Here is a 12428-nt window from a genome sequence, read left to right as displayed (position 1 = left end):
AAGCATTTTTTTTATTTACCTTCACGTGATTCCGTTCATCCGGACCTTTCATTTGATACCTTACACGCCTTCGCCTCATCAGTTTCACTTTTCACCCAATCTAATGTGGTCATCATTCTGTCTTAAGGGGCGCTGCCCAGTCAATTCAGCTAATTCATTTGAAACAGCAGAAAGGACAGCCCCCACCCCCACTTGCCCCCGGCTCTCACCTCTTCCTTTGTGACCCCTAGTATATCAAGCCGTTAACAGTAGCAGGCGAACAACCAGCACGCCAGCGCTGCCGTGTGCTTTCCCACCTCCCTTTCCCACGCTCTTAGTTGATCCGTGAGGAGGAAAAGTTAAGACAACCCTTTTTTATGACCTCACCAGTCAATTATCACTCACGCACCCAGCCGCGAAAATTAGGTATACAGCAAGTGCTTATGGCCATGAAAATTCAACAAGAAACTAAAAAAAATCAGACACCACCTCCCTCCCAACCGATCATGCAGATCGCGATTGGTGCCATACCCGCAGGTAACTGGAATTCCGAGCCCACAGTGACGCATGAAACTTAACAGCCAACCATAGCTGCCTGCTAGGCTACTCATATGTACTCAAACTCCAAATGGACTTAAAACTCCTATTTACTCAGAACTCAAAATGTACTCAAACTCAAAATGTACTCAGAACTCAAAATCGACTCAACTCAAAATGTACTCAGAACTAAAAATGGACTCAAACTCAAAATGGACTCAAACTCAAAATGTACTCAGAACTCAAAATGGGCTCAAACTCAAATTGTACTCAGAACTCAAAATGGACTCAAACTCAAAATGGACTCAAACTCAAAATGTACTCAGAACTCAAAATGGAGTCAAACTCAAAATGTACTCAGAACTCAAAATGGACTCAAACTCAAATTGTACTCAGAACTCAAAATGGACTCAAACTCAAAATGTACTCAGAACTCAAAATGGACTCAAACTCAAAATGTACTCAGAACTCAAAATGGACTCAAACTCAAAATGTACTCAGAACTCAAAATGGACTCAAACTCAAAGTGTACTCACAACTCAAAATGGACTCAAACTCAAAATGTACTCAGAACTCAAAATGGACTCAAACTCAAATTGTACTCAGAACTCAAAATGGACTCAAACTCAAAATGTACTCAGAACTCAAAATGGACTCAAACTCAAAATGGACTCAGAACTCAAAATGGACTCAAACTCAATCGGACTCAAACTCAGTCGTGATCACTCGGCTCAAACTCACTCAAGCTCAAACTCACCATGCCACACTAGCCTCGCGCTCACTCAAACTCAAACTCACGCGTGAGTTTGAGTCCAAATGAGTCTGAGTGAGTGGACTCATGAGTGAGTTCGCCGACCTCTGCTCATACCTGACAGCACACCAGTTACGTTGGCCAATATTATACCTCAGATATTGATCACCACCATTTACAAGCCAGTCTGTGTTAATTTCGGGAATATTCAACAAAAGTACGATGGACAATGCATAATTATACTCGGGGATCAGCACACGACAGAGTCGTCTTGTCGTGAGGTGCGCGCCCGAGACCTTCATCTGCTACATATATCCTCTGCGAGCAGCGCGGAGGCGGGCTTACAATATAATTCGCGTCCGCGACTAAATGCTTCTTCGAAATATCGTCATATGGCACAGGGAGCCTGCAAAATAAACCATAAACTGAAATCAGAGGGCCTTATCACATACCACACTCTTCCAACGACACCTTTCATCGCTTGTTGAACAGCCTACCCTGTATACTTCCAAAAATGCGTCCGCCGTACGATCAGCTCTTCGTTGAAGTAGAAAAATAAAAGGAAAGTGAACGCGATATTTATGTGTGGGATTACTAAAACGCTCATTGCTTGATTCCGCTTCGCATTTGTACACGGTGTCCCCCCCCCCCCTTCCTCACCGATGTCTCACGAAATAGCAGTGCATTTCGCGTATAGTTTATCTTGTGAAACCTACCTGGCCTAAGTTTAGACGAACGTCTTTATAGCATGCCAGAAGCTGCACTGTTTTTTTTTTTTTTTCATTTCCGTTAGAGCTATTATGTTTCTAAATTCCGCATTGGCACAGCATTTATTTTTCCGTGGTTTCATTTCCTTGGTTCTTGCTATATGGCGTTGTGGGCACATATTTAACGACGCACAGGCTTGAAATGTACTTTACATTTTCGCATGGTTTATATTCTTATAAAAGGCATAAGTTATTGTCCGGGATTGGGTAATCACATACCCGAAACATATTTTTCTGCGGCGTATATATGCGAAACGAAGCCGCATTCGTTGTCCGCGCTGCAAAATGAAACCAACTCTCATTGTGCCAGTATCAGGTCTAAATGAGGCGTCAGTAGAATTCATTTGTGCCTGATGTTTTGGAGGTGACATGGGTGATATGTTGCTGCCGTCGGCGACGCCCGGAAGAGCGGCGACGAAGCGCGCTGAACCCCGTCCCCGGGTAGCTCTACGAAGACGCAGCTGCTTTTTAAGTGACCTAAACGTACTCTTTGCCTATAGTCGTCACCATAACAAGTTTTTTTAGGGCGCGGAAAGGCGAAACGAAGCGAAATAGAACCAAAACACTGCACGAGCCCCTATCAGTCACGCAGCGCAAATCCCGTCAACGCCGCGGAGAAACGGCGGCAGGCGGCGCAGCGATCGCGAAGCTCGAGGCGTATACAGGAACTCTAAGCTGGAGTCACCATCACTGACACCTGCCGGCTACTTCAGAAATCCGTTGTTGCACTGGAAAATGCTGTTCGCACTGAGGGTGCTACACAGTGCCCCGGTTCTTTGCTTAACCCCTCCTGCATCCTTTTTTCACCCACATTAGCAATTTCCATTGCACAGAAAAACTGTTTACCATACTCGCATACTCGGGTACAACTTAAGAACGTCAATGGAAGTTGCCGCTGTGCCTAATCACCGCAGCCGGATGTTACTCCGCGCGGCGCAAGTAGTGCAATACTGGGAATATTTCGAACATGATACGAGCCGTTGAAGTGATTTTTTAGACTTAATATGCGTATAAACTACTGCAGCGACGACAAAAAAACTACGCGAGAAAAGGCACACGATATCACGCATTCATAGCAATCTCCTTTCAAAACGCGCGCGCCCGTTGACATCCGGGTCCGTCGCTTAGGCGGAGCTATTGCCGTTCTTAACTTGTTCTAGTGGCTCCCGCGCGTGTAATAATGTGGGCGCGAAAGAGAACGGGGAATTTGGAACACATTTGTCGGAGCTGGACCAGGAAAATGTTCACAGTTAGTAGTTTCTGTATAGCACCAGCTCTTTCGTATACTTGATTTATCGTTCAGCCTTTTGGTATAACCCTGTCAGAGCCTTTCAAAAAATTCTTTGGACGAAGACCGGCTCTCTGCTAGACACGAGCCACGCGGTAGCCCGGCTCGTACAGCGCGTGACGCGAGCAAGGAAGCCACATTTTTTCCTAGACACTCGATGTGGCTACATCTTAACGTCTTAAAAAAGTCTACATCTAAACGTCTTAAGAAGTGCTTTGGACATTGGACTTATATTCCCGCCTTTCCAAAAAATGAAAGAACTGTGCCTTTCAGATAATCGCCTACTTCAGGCAAGCCTCCGCACGTGCAAGCCTGCGCACGTCAACGCAGACCATCGAAAGGTTAGCTGATAACATACAATAGCTGATGCAGCCCTCCCCATCTTCTTAATCTTTGATCATCATTTGATAATCTGATGACCATGTCTTTTCGTCCGAATGTAGTTGCGTCTTATTTTAGTCTATGGATGTTTCCAATAAAAGGATGGCGAAATTTCAGTTAAGTTGTGGGATCAATTAGTCGCACTAAAACATTTTCACTTGTATGATAAAGCACTTCCGCGTTCGAGTGGTCACTTGAGTTTTAATGTGAAAATGTAATTATGCTACGCTGATGGTGTAATATTTGAGAGTGTACCAGAGTATCCCATAATATACATTGTTTGGTGTAGACATGTTTGGGCGCGATTCTCTTATGCCGTGCACTCACCCATTACTTTACTTACTTTTGGGAATGTGGTACCCTTAGCGGAACCAACCAGTGTTCGACATCTTGTGCGTGCAAATTCGGGAATATTTCCAGAAGATTTAAAAACAAAACGCATGATTTACTTCTTATATTAACCCGAATTCCACCATTCTATCCAAGCGGTAGTGACAGCCACCCGGAATGACAATCTCACTGCAGGTAGTCGGTTGAAGTTTCTGGAATCATTGTATAAGTCACTGGCTCGTTCAAAAGAATACAAAAGTGGTCTACCTGGCGGTTAAAGAAGCAGGGGCGTGCAAGAGGGTTGCAAAACGATCGCCGCGCCGTCTGATGCTGCGCGTCTTGTGTAAAGACGTCGCTGTGCGCGTGCGCGTCCTATGTTCGCAACTGCGCCTACAACCTTTATTGCAGCTGAAATGCTGTCTACATGCAGCGCTTTCCGCCAGTGGTGCTTTGCTTTGTTCCCACACCTCGCGTGCAGTTCGGCAGAGGATTGGCCAGAGCCAGTCCAATTTGAAGAGTGCAATGCTTGCGATGTCATAATTACAAAGGTATCAACAGGCCATTTTGAAGCGTTTGTTGCTTGCCATGTCATGAATGGACAGACAAAACTGGCCATTTTGAAGCGTCGCTGCTTGCCATGTCAAGATAAGAACGATAAATCAGTCCAATTTGTAGCACGCGCTGCTTGCCATGTTATAATAAGACCGATAATATAGGCCACTTCAAAGCGTGCGAAGCTGGCCAAGTCATGGTTAGACAGATAACACATTGCCGCGAGATGTCGTATGTTATGTGCAGTTGCTTCTCATTGTTGCCGCCTATTATAGTTACTTTCTATATAACAAACCGACGAGTTGCAATATTTACCTTGGCTAGACGCGAGAAGGTTGCCCTGGAGTATCGTGGTCCCGGTCGACAACGTCGTAATCTGCTCAGGTTACTTTTTTGGCAGCAGAGCAAGGAAGGTGGCTAATAGGGTATTGAGTAAAAGCAAAAAACAAAAAAAAACAATTACGGCCACCTGGAAAAAAATCGCGTCACAAAGCGGATAAAGAACGCAACACCTAGCGGCAAACCCTACACGTAATTATCTTACCTGCAGCAACCAAAGAAAATGCCACGTTATTAAGCGCAAAGGGACGCCCATAGTTAATGCGAAGTCTTTACAACAAAAGTGAAACGCAAGACGGCTTTGCAATGCATTTTTGATTGATTGATTGATTGATTGATTGATTGATTGATTGATTGATTGATTGATTGATTGATTGATTGATTGATTGATTGATTGATTGATTGTAGGGTTTGCCGCGCCGACGCAACGCAGGTGATGAGGCGCGCTGTAGGGGAGGGCTCCGGTTAATTTTGACAACCTAGGGATCTTTATCATGCGCTGAAATCTCGTACACACGCGCGTTTTGTGCAATGCATTTTTGCAACCCCTCTTGCGTCCTCGGCTTATTTTCCACCTTGTGACTTTTATCGTTCAGATAAAATGATGGGACAGGCAAGAGCCGACCGTGATTTCGTAGAAGAATCCCCATTCTGTGGATGAATCATTAGAGGTTGTGTCGTCATCCCGCTACCCACCATCTTTCTTAGGCTCCCCCTCAGGAGTGGCTTGAAAACTCAGGTTCTCTTGGGGTTCCTCCTGCTCTTCACTGCCCCCTCAGGAGGAGGATGAAGGGGGGGGGGGCTGAGGAGTAAATCTAGTATTGCTTTTATTGCGAAAAAGGAACTCGTTGTCCGACTTGTGGAAACGTATGATCCGCAAGGGATGGGCAGGGATAAAGTAGCAGCCTTGCATATAGTTTTTCATGTGCACTTGAGGAGATGTTTTGCGTTCTTCCCGCAGTCTTATTAAAGTGGGGCCAAGTTATACACCGTAGACCCGGTATTTGTCCTACCCGTGCTAGGCATCTTTTAAGCAAATAAATGTTAATTTAATAAAGTGCGTCCGGATCCATTTGAAGGGTGACTTCGTGGGACTCATTCGCATGGTCGGTAGGTGGGCTGAAATATCGATAAAAAGCACTGGCGATTACATAACTACCTAATGCGAAATTTGTGCGCAGCGCGAACTGCTGTCTTCTCGGTCACGGCGCATATCAGCTGCATCTCAGGAAGTGATCGCGTGAACGGCGAACACACGGCGGTCCGCGCTACTTCGTCGTTATTGCGCAGTGCATCGCCGCCGAGGATGTTGTTGCAAATCGTGTTAGAACTTCCCGCTCAAATTTCACGCGATTCGAATGAGCCGCGAACGGTGGAGGAGCTTCTGGCGTAAGTGTCAGGAGGAGGGTGCTCTTCAGCACCGGCGCATGGCGAAAGTCCAACGGGAAGGCAACGCCTAAGCCGTTAGTGCCGGCCTCCCTCTCACGCTTTCGCCGAGCTCTGCCTCTGTTTTCTCTCTGCCTTCGGTGCCTCATTCGCTCGGTCGGTTTCGGGGATATCGATGCCGCCGTCGCCGTCGCCAATCCACAGTTCCAGGCGCCAAAGGGCTGCGCACTAAAAGCAAAAGTAGAACAAAGTCAACCGAAAAAGGTGGATTGTGGTATGTGTATAGACATTAATAGGGGCGACCTGGAAGGAGGTTAGGTGCGCATTATCGGCAAAAAGTTTCTGTTGTGCTGGCTGTATTTAAGAACCGTGCATAAATATTTCCCCTGATCAAGCAAGTGATCAAAGTGACCAAGGAGATAAATTTTTTGTGCCGCACAGGCTGCACCCCCGAAGGTGGCGCGGGCGTGATTCCAACTATAGGAATCAGCGGAGGGTATAATCTGGCACTCTCATGGGAGGTAGCATAGGCGGACCGGTGTTGCAAGTCGTTAAATCTTCGAGCTGATCGGACGTCGGTGCTTCGGAACTGACTGCCACACCCCTTCTATCAGCGACGCTCTGAAGACTAAATGACACACAGGATTCCCTGACGCTTTTCACCGCGGCACCTTCCGCTTCCTTCGCAATTTACGATTCCCCGACACGTTTTCTGTTCACCGTCACCCTTTTCACTTTCGCCGATACGCCTAACCACCATTAGGATTTGTGAATGCTAAGGTTTAATTCTCCAGCAGCCCAACCCAACCCCTAATCAGCATCATTCCGGACAATACCCACGGCGCTTAGTGTCGACTGGAACATCAGGGTTAGTTTCAGGATCAGTTTCGGCACAAATGCTGGTTCGGCTTCGGTTTTCGGTTCCGGGTCCATTCTGGGTCGACACACAGCTTTCCGCTGGGCATTTCAGTTTCCGCCACTCGAAATGACAGTCAGCCTGTTCATGCGCTCAGCCATCATTTCTGCGGACCGTCCAGTGGCCCCACTTCTAACGGTCAAGATCCGGGGCATTTGGTTAGCGAAACCCTCTCAAGGCAACGCGCAGGCCGTGTTTTCACGAATGCCGCAGATAAAGCCAGCCGTCTTCAAGATACGTAGTACTTGTGCAAAGGGCGGCAATGGATAATATCAATATAGATATTTTTTTCTTTTAAAGCGAAGCATGTTACCCCTACCCCCCCAGCGTTCTGTCGTGGCCGTTGGTGTCAACGGAAAACTCCCGCGACTAAATAAAAGAAGCTACTGGCTCCACCAGGAAACGAACCTGGAACGAATAAAGGAACGGAGCGAGAGCCCGTTGTCTTAGCGATTGAGCTACGAGCCCACGCGGAGACGGGGGAGACAGATGGTGCAACCACCGAGCACATCCACGGGTTTACCCCATGCGTCCTCACTGAATTCCACGTGATAGCGTCACGCGACGTTTCGCGCCGCTGTGCGCTTCGCTCACGGCACGTGTAACGGCTGTGTGCGCGCCTTTCGCATGTGCTAGAAATTAGTAATCGCACTTAAAGGAAGCTCAGACCAATGCATGACATGTCACCTCTCTTCCGTCTCGGCCGCCGGTTTCATTGCCTCCATCGTAGCGGCAGAGACGGAGAATTGAGATCGTCTAACACCGGGATTAGCGTCCTTTCATTTTAAAAAGTTTCCACTAATGTGCTTCACCAATACAAATCATCCAACCCCCCTTCATGGATCATGCATTGATATAACCTTAGCAAATAAGATCTCTTTGAAGTAATAAAAGAGTGGTTAAGTTCAATTCACTTGTACCTGGCTTCACTCTTTGTAGAGCCAAGTGACGTCGCATGGGTAATCGTTGTGGGTGTCGTTTAGAGCTTCGCTTTCCAACCACCTTCACGGGGTGGATTGGCCCGCTTTTTGTTTGGCTAAAACGGCTGTTCTAATGCCTCACCGCTGACTCTTGGGTCAACCGTGATGCAATCGCGTTGATAACAATTTCGTTAAAGTTGCTGCGTGAACAACGGCACCGCTATTCGCATTTCATGTTACTTTTCATATTTCTCGGACAAATATTCACAAGGGCACATTGGTTAACAGGAACACTGTAACAGGTTTAATCACCTGCAGCTGTCCGAACCAGTCAGCCCCGCGATTTCCTTCTTCGTCTTCAACTTCCTCTTCTTCAGCCCAATCGCCCTGACTAAACTGGCTCACACACCACTACGGGAATTGTCCTCCTCAGGTTTCTTTATTATTGACCCACAACAATATAAAACTGCAGCGTCCTCTGGGCATGCTTTTAAAGACTAGCACCCCGGTTTTAGAGTCTAACCAAAATAAACTACGTCTATTCATACACAGGGGCGAAATTTATTTTAAAGGAGGCAAATTAACCATCTCCTAGTGCAAGTAATCTTTACGTGACTGAGCCACTCATCCTTAAAGAAACGCGATTGATACCTCTTTCATAGGAATCGGTATAACACGAAAGGGTAATGTGCCTTCACAGGAGCATTTTTTGGGGAATCCATACAAACTTCAACATAGCTACTTAAATTACGTTGATATGGCACCGTTAGAGGCATCAACGCGAGAAACTGGATTTTACGCGCCGGAAAATTCTGTAAATTCGACTGAAACCACAGTCCCTCGAAAATAGTGCGAACGAAACCGAACCGAAACCGAAACCGAAAGCGGTAGGTGGCGGAGGGTGCCTCTATTCAACCGCGTCCCGCGTACACGAAGACGCTGGCATCGAGGAGCCACATGGAGGAAGAAAAAAGTTAGGAGACGGCTCTACCGGAGAAACGTGAAGCCTATACATAAAAAGTAAAATCGAAGTCGGCCCAGGCGTCACTGCACCACGTGACCCCACCGCGCCGCCGCCGCGAGCTCTTTAATTTCGTCTGCTCGAAACTACTCTGCTGCCCGTTGTCGCGAAGCCTGCTATATGTTGGTCTTTTCCCACGGCTTTTGTCTTTCGCACATACGCAGCACTCCTGCCCGCACGCGGGCATGAGGTCAACGAGCAGACAAATGCAGGAAGGACGGGGAAAAGCTACCGCCAACCAAACACGAGAGATGCGCCGGAGTCGGAGACCGCCGCCGCCGCCGGCCCACCCGACCATGGAGGTCACGTGCTGGGCCGACTTCGGCGGCTTGAGAAAAGAAAACGGCGGAGGGAGCGGCGTCAACGGAGCTGGGCTTGCGAAGGCTAGCTGCATGGCGTCATGCCGTCTCCTAAGTTTTTCTTCCTCCATGAGGAGGCAACTGTCGGCGCTCATTAGTGCCGTGATGAACTACTTGGCTTCACTTCTCCTAGACGAAAGCACCTCCTGGACGGCATTTGAATGAAGGAAGAAGTGTGAAAGATATAAGGTGCCTTCGTAGACATAATTGCGCCTGAATTTGTTGCGCAGTGGGTAGAGCGCTGGGTACCTCCCGTGGCGGCGAATGAGATTGTGGCTCGAAGCTGGGCGCAGCCGTGTTGAATGGAACTTTTTTTCGTGACGCCATGTCCGTGACGGATATGACGCCGGTCAGATCTTGGTGTACCCGGGTGCGTGAAATAAATTGCCCGGACGCTCACACACGAAAGGGAGAAAAGGAGGAGTGCGAGTGGGAAAGGCGAAGGGCGCTTGGCTTTTCCGCCGTTGTGCACACTCCCCGCGCTCTGGGACCGCCCTGCCGACGTTGAATATCACCGGAGAAGTGTGCGCTCTGCGCTAGCCTCTGCTCGTGCACTTTCGTGAAGCGACAAGTGTATCAATCGGCGTGTTTTATTTCGCTCTCTGCGACGGCCGCGCTGTGGATTGAACGCTTAATCCTTCGTATTCTAGCGAAGTTACGAGTGCTTCAACCGTGCCTGTGTTGGATATTTCGCGTTCTCTTGCGTGAAGCGGCAACTGTTTGGATACGCAGTGTGCGCTCTACTGTATCCTCTCCTCATGCTCTTACGTGAAGTGCTTCAACCGTGCCTCTGTGCGTGATTTCGCGTTCTCGGGTGTTGGCCGGCGCTGTAGATTTCGAAGTGCCTCAACCGTTCGCCAGTCGCCGCGTAGTTGGAGCGGCTGTTTCTCAAACGTAGATCTACCGTTCACCCTACATGTGATCGGCTCAACCTTTGGCCTGAAAATTGCATTTTGTGCCCCGATGTTTTTTCTGTGATAGCGCAAACTACCATGTTGCTTTCGCTCTTTTTTTTTTTTTCACTAGCGTTCCGTGCAGACGAAACGGCAGTTGTAACTCGCTAAAGTTTCGGCAGGCGCAATGATGACTGGCCTGAGTCCTTCAATAATTTACTACTGCTCGGACGATTTCCTCAGTCAGACAGGATGACCCTTCGGTGTGCGCTTCCGTTGCTAAATGTGTTGTTCCAGGGTTCAAATCTCTTGTGACCCCCCACCCCCCTTTTTCTTTGTCGCTGGCGACCGCTTAAGTGTCTGGTGTGCAAATTCAGTGTACAGCTGACCAATTGCAAAGCGTGGGTGTTATTAAGCTTGTCACAGAGCCTTTGAAGTGATGACTATTGCATTCCTAATGACCAGTTTCCCAAAAGACGCTTCTAGAAGGGGCATCTTTAAGCAGTTCTGCTCTCTTGATTGATTGATTGATTGATTGATTGATTGATTGGATTGGATTGGATTGATTGATTGATTGATTGATTGATTGATTGATTGATTGATTGATTGATTGATTGATTGATTGATTGATTTATTGATTGATTGATTGATTGATTGATTGATTGATTGATTGATTGATTGATTGATTGATTGATTGATTGATTGATTGATTGATTGATTGATTGATTGATTGTAGGGTTTAACGCGCCGACGCAACGCAGGCGATGAGGCGCGCCGTAGTGGAGGGCTCCGGTTTAATTTTGACCACCTGGGGATCTTTATCGTGCGTCGAAATCTCGTACACACGGGCGTTTTTGCTTTTCGCCTCCATCAGAAAAGCGCCCGCCGCGGCCGGGAATCGAACCCGCGACCTCGTGCTCAGCAGCGCAACGCCTTAGCCGCTGAGCGCAGTTCTGCTCTCACTGTGTGAATTGCAAAACGGGTGAAAACAATGTGCTATGGTGGCTGTATTTGGCTTAAGAGTTAAGTCTACATGCATGTGTTGCTGCGGACCAGCTTATTTATTTATTTCTGTTATACTGCAGGCTCCACACAGGACCCAAGCAGGGGGGGGGGGGGGGGGGCATAATCCCTCAAATATAATACAAACCGACAACACAGGGCAAAATACAGTAACTTGTAAAAACATACTGTCTCAATTTTCTATACGGTCAATCCCATCAATGCTGCAGACAACAGATACAGCCAGATTCCAGTCGGATATGGTGTGTGGGAAGAAGGAAAATTTGAAGACGTTTGTCTGGCGCTGCAGGGGGCCAGGGATGCACTTTGTCGGTGTCGTGTACGCCAAGCAGTTAATGGTTGAATATACTGGTCAGGGTTAATGCCAAGTTTGTTGGTCTTAAGTTGATACAGAAATTTGAGCCTTTCTATTTTACGGCGTGCCTGCAATGTTTGAATCCCGTGCTGTTTCATCAGATTAGTAGGCGAGTCTGTCAAATGATATTTTGAGTAGATAAAGCGAGCAGCCTTGCGCTGTATCATTTCAAGCGCCTGAATATTTTTTTGCTTGTGCGGGTCCCAAACTGAGCATGCGTATTCGAGTTTCGGCCTTGTAATCGATGTGTATGCAAGAAGTTTAACACTTGGAGGAGCTAATTTAAGTTTGTGTCTGAGAAGGCAGAGCTTGTGAAAAGAGGACACACAGTCATTGGAAACATGCTGATTCCAACTTTGTTTGTAATGGTCACACCAAGGTACTTGAAAGAGCTGACTTCACAAAGGGGCCGTGCAGAAAGCTCGTAGGAAAACGACAAGCTGTTTTTCTTCTTAGTAATTTTCATGAAGACCGATTTTTCAGCATTTAGCTTCATGTTCCACTTTGTGCACCATATCTGTATGCTAAGAAGGTTAGAATTGAATTGAATTACCAGGAACCATGACATCCCCTTTTTCGAAGCCGTTTTTTTTTATTCACCGAACTAGCTTTTTCTCTCACTTTTTGGCAA

Source organism: Haemaphysalis longicornis, unplaced genomic scaffold (assembly GCF_048455015.1).
Source record: "Haemaphysalis longicornis isolate Haplotype H1 unplaced genomic scaffold, Haemaphysalis longicornis Haplotype H1 scaffold_9, whole genome shotgun sequence".
Lineage (NCBI taxonomy): Eukaryota > Metazoa > Arthropoda > Arachnida > Ixodida > Ixodidae > Haemaphysalis > Haemaphysalis longicornis.
Note: the sequence above shows the minus strand (reverse complement) of the source record.